General features: G+C 49.4%; 1 protein-coding gene across 2 annotated transcripts in view; it reads right to left on the reverse strand.

Annotated features, from left to right (window-relative positions):
* Window positions 1-3846, reverse strand: part of Hivep3 (human immunodeficiency virus type I enhancer binding protein 3) — a 68645-nt gene extending 64799 nt beyond the window's left edge. For both annotated transcript variants that reach the window (XM_028786574.1, XM_028786567.1), the window contains exon 1: window positions 3803-3846. The gene's annotated coding sequence lies outside the window, so the exon portion shown is untranslated. The remainder of the gene's footprint in view (window positions 1-3802) is intronic.
* Window positions 3847-5123: the final 1277 nt, after the last annotated feature.

Here is a 5123-nt window from a genome sequence, read left to right on the forward strand (position 1 = left end):
CTGTCTCTCTCTCTGTCTCTCTCTCTCTCTCTCTGTCTCTCTCTCTCTGTCTCTCTCTCTGTCTCTCTCTCTCTCTCTCTCTCTCTCTCTCTCTCTCTCTCTCTCTCTCTCTGTTTACATGTGTGTAGCCACACATACAGAGGTACAAGATTGACGTCAGGAATCATCTTCAATCACTCTTCTATCTCATTCAGTGAAGGAGGATCTCTAGAGCCCATAAGGTGGCTAGACTTGCTAACCAGATTGCCCACGAGATCTTGTCTCCACCTTCCAAGGCTGGAATTATATTAGTGAGCTGCCGCACTCTCTGACATTTCCATGGGTTCTGGGGATTTAAACCCTACACCTCATGCATACACAAGTGCTTTAACCACTAAATCCCTCCAGCTCCCTAATTTTAATTTTTTTCATGGTGTGTGTGTGTGTGTACTTACATGTATGTGTGAAGTATGCAGAGGTCTGACATGGGTGTCATCTGTCTTCCTTGATACTTCCCACTTTATTTATTTATTAAGGCAGGGTCTCCCTCAATGAATCTGAAACTTGCTGAGTCTGGTTGATGTAGCTAGGCATTTTGGCAAGGGGAGTCCCTGCCTCTGCCTCCCAAAAGCTTGCTTTACAGGTGGCCACATATCTGTCTGCCTTTTCACATGTGCGCTGAGGCTCTGGACTCTGGTCCTTGTGCCTTTGGGACAAGTGCTTTATCCATCTTCCAAACTCTGAATTCCTTAATTCTTAATCTTCACCAAGCCAACCAAGACAAGAGAAGGCAATGTGGAAGTTGCAGCTGACAGTAAGACCATAAATGCCTAGGACAGAGGTCAGCACAGTATCTGTGAAAGACCAGAGAGTCTAGTGCTTAGACTTTGAGAGCATACGGGCTGAAGCAGCCAAAGATGCATGTGAATGAACAGCATGTGTATCAATAAAGCTTTATTTACACAATCAGGTGGTGGCCACAGGTCTTAGCTTGTGGATCCTCAGTCTAAAACTTCAAAGATTTTGTAAACCGAAGCATAGTTATTACTCTATGTGTGAACTTTCATAATCAATCCATTTTAAAGATTAAAACTTAAAAAGATTAAAGAATAAGCTTGCTTTAACCTGATTTACACATCACCATCTCATACAAGATGTAATATTTTAAATGGCTTCTAAGACAATGAAAGTTTGAAAACTGCTGGCAGTGATGTTTGCTGGGAAAATATTTCCCAATTCATTTTCATGTTGGTTTTGGCCGCCAGCCACTCATCCAGAAATCACCTTATTCTGGAGATGGTCCCAGGTTAGGTCTCTCCTGAGGAGACTCCCTGTTATCTTGCCCTTAAATGACTCCAACCCCTGCTGGGAGCCCAGGTGTCCCCAGGCCACTGGGTCCCTGGCATGGTAGAGGCTGCTGCACCGCACACCTGCCATCCCGGACCCTCATCCTTCATCTGCATGGATGCCACATAGCCCAGCCCACTTCCTGGTGTCCCAGCTGTGCTCATGATCTCCTGGATCCCCCAGCAGCTCTGAGTCAGAACTCCATTAATCACTGTGCTTTCTTCCCCTGAGAGAGTGTGGGAAGGGGCGGGGCCAGATTTCTGGCTGGAGTCAGGGCTCATTTCCTGCTGAGTAGGGCTCCCTCCACAGACTGCCCCCTACCCCCAAGCTGTCAGAGCCCATGTGGACTATAAGGAATTTGGGCAGGAAGTAGGGGAGGGCAAATGCCAGGGGTGTGAGAGTCTCGGGTGGTTCCCCCAGACTCTGCTTGTGTTCCTCAGAGCTTTTAGTTCTAGGTTACTCAAGAACCTGTGTCTACCCTGTGGACCAGACCGCTGAGGCTGCTAGAGGAGGACACCTCCCCCTCCCCCCCCAACACATAGTTAATTGTCAAGTGCACAGTTGAAAACAAATGCAAAATCAACAGAGCAGGTGGCAGCCTCAGCAGTCCAAGGAACAGACCCTGGGTGATGGGGCTATCAAGTCATACTGAAGCACACCGCTGGAGGGGGAGTAACCAACGCTACAGCCTTTTCCACAGGAAGCATTTCAGTAGAAAAGTAAAAGGGTTGATTCACTATAGACAGAGTTTCTACCCCTGCGAGCTGTGTGACTATCTTTAAATTGTTGAACCCTCTCTGTGCTCAGCATCCATCCATGCATATTTTAAAGGGACAACAAGGCTAGCCTCACTAGGATTTTTTTTTCTTCTCAGGACTTAAACTCATCTATGAAGTGCAAGGCCTTGTGTACAGAGAGGACCAGTCCCTTCACTGTAGGGTCCTGTGCCAGTACCAGGTGGTACAGCCGAGCAGATCTGTCACAGGGTGAGTGGTGGCTGAGTGGCCTGCACAGTGGTGGTGGGTGAGAGGAAGGACTTCCAGGTGGGTGGTCCGTGTTTTAATAAGGCCTCATCTGTATGTTGGTGGTGCCCGTGTGAGGCAGGAACCACCTTTTCTTGTGTTACAAGAGAGAAAATGGAGGCAAGGGAGAAGGAGCTACAACATGTTTCCTAAACCATAAAACATCTAAAGAAACCAGTAACTGTCGGAGCTGCGATTTGAACTCAGGGATAGCCCCAGGTTCAATACCACTGCAAATGTTCTCCATCAAAACGAGGCTCAGGTAGTTAATTCTTCGTGGGTCTAGAGGATTTTTCTACCTTCACAGGACAGCTCTGGTCATGCCAGGCATGCTGGGCCAGGCATGCTGAGGAGCTGCTGGCTGAAATCAAAGCCCATCCAGGCACATCCATGAGCTACAGCAATGCTGCCCACGAGGTGACTCACATCCCTGACCTGGCTCTGCATGATGAGAAAATGCCTGCTCTAACGAGAGGGGATGAGGGTGGGAAATCACAAGTTTTCATGCCTTTGACATCATAGCTGAGCCCACAGAGGTGAACATGAGACTGTGTAGAATTCCTAGAGCCCCCAGAAGGCAGCTCCGAGGACCCACTCCAGAATCCACACTTAGTGAGCTTGATGGTGTACACTTGCAGTCTCAGTACTGAAAATGCCTGAGGCAGAAGGATTGTGAGTTTGGGGCTAGCCTTGGCTAACAGAGTGTGCTGCTGTCTCAAAGGGAAGGACTCCCAGTGCAGATCCTCATGTTCCTAGTGTCTAAGCCAGAAGACACAGGTATTCTGGGGAATCCATGTTTTCTTCCTTCCTTTTTGACACCAGGTGCTCTCTCCTTCCACCCTATCAGCTCCTTGGATGATGATGACACAGTTTGTAGCAGACAAAACACCCTAGGATTTAACCCTTACCCAAAGAGCTTCCAATGCTACACCCCACCCACGTCACAGCCTACATATCCACTCCTGGTCCTCAACATGGAGATATACATACAAATGCATACAGGAGCCCAAGGACCTCACTCAGCCAGAATTTGGAACTCTCTAGGTAATCATGAGAGATCAGACCTGACATCCTTCCATGCCTCCTGACAGGGGCTTTATGACAGGGCAGGGTGTGGAGGTGACGTGGGGCGGTAAGGATAGGGGCGAGGGAGGACAAACCTGGGAGACAGGTTGATATATCAGAGGCCCGGGTCCCTGAGAGACCTTTGTGTCCTTTAGCAGAGGTGAGATGGAGACTGGGTGACCAGTGTGAGGGACAAGGTATCACTTTAGGGAGATGGCATGGGAAGCCTGGGATTCCTAACCAAGGCATCAGAGAATTCTAGACCAGCTTTGTCAGAGGTCAACGAAGGCAAGGACAGGTAGCAACGACCACTCTCCAGACAGAATCTTTTAAGAGAAGAATGCAGCCAGCTAAAACGGCAGTCGGCGAGCCAGACCGGAGCTTCTTACCTGCGCTGCAGGCACCACTTCCGATGACCAAAACTGAACCGCTGCTCTCTCTGGAAGCCAGCATTCATGTCCACTTCTGCTGCGATGCCTCTGCTTACACACTGCTCCTCCCTGAGGAAGGGACCGTGTGTCTGGCCAGTGGCTCTCGAGAGTCTTCCATGAGCTACTTCGAGGCAGCTTGGTTTGTGCCTCTGATCCTGCATGAGTGAAGAAGATGGGAGTCATGGTCAGAGGGTTATCTAGATCAATTTTAGGTACAGACACAATCCCTGTTTTATCCCAGGAGACCCAAGCCCTGAACTCTCTCCAAGCTGCATTTTTGTCCCATGTCCCCTCAGGGAGACAGTGGGACACAGTGGCTTGGGGATGACATACTGTGCATTCCTTTGCCCTATGTTGAGCTTTCCTGAGCCAGGCAGGTGGGCAGGGTTCCTGGTGGACCTCAAGGTTTCCAGATGCCTGGAGTACAGTCTCTGGACCATGGCAGGTGGCTGGGGTCTGTGACAGGACATCCTTGACCTTGGAGAGGCTCGAGGGAAGTCTACTTTAAAGGTAAAATTTTCTGTTTGGTTCTAGATAAGCAAGTTAGAGAGACTGGCATTAGTCAGACTCTATGAATCATTGCTGGCCTGAGGTGGAAGGGTCATGTGGGAGAAAAGGACCCAGGGGCAGCTGCTAGTAACTTAGAAGAACTGACCATCTGAAAACCAGCAAGGAAACAGAACCTCAGTCCCCACCCCCATCCACAGGGAATCAAGTTATAGCAACCCAAGAATGAGACTGGAAAGGTGTAACACTTTCCAGAGCAGGGTTGAGTCCTCAGTTTACCCATACCCAATGCCAACCTAAGCAAACTGCAGGAGTGACTGGATATATTCATGGTGTGGTGACATGGTTATAGTCTAGGGACCTATAGAAGCAAGCTGACACATGGATATGGTGTACGATCACTAAACCCGTGGGGTCTGCTAACCCAAGAGAAAACTAACATGCTTGGAACAGTGTGGGGGACAGGAGTGCACCGTGGTTTCCAAGTTACTAAGCAAAGCACTCTTCCAGCCAAGGAAAGCCTGGGGAAGGATGGGAGCTCCACAGTCGTTACCAAGCAGATGGATGGAAGGATGAGCAAGTGCTGTCGTAAGGCTCAAACCAGGAAGCTCAGAGGAAAGCACCTCTTAAGCCTGAAAACCCAAGTTGTTGAGCTGTGTGCAGCATAGCACGTCCTAGGCACGCCATGCTCTTTGGGCTCTCTGGTTTGTCTGCTTCTGATGGTGTGAGAGCTGACAATGTGGTCTCTAAGGCTCTGACACCCTAGGGTCTG

This window comes from Grammomys surdaster, unplaced genomic scaffold (assembly GCF_004785775.1).
Source record: "Grammomys surdaster isolate TR1022 unplaced genomic scaffold, NIH_TR_1.0 100, whole genome shotgun sequence".
NCBI lineage: Eukaryota > Metazoa > Chordata > Mammalia > Rodentia > Muridae > Grammomys > Grammomys surdaster.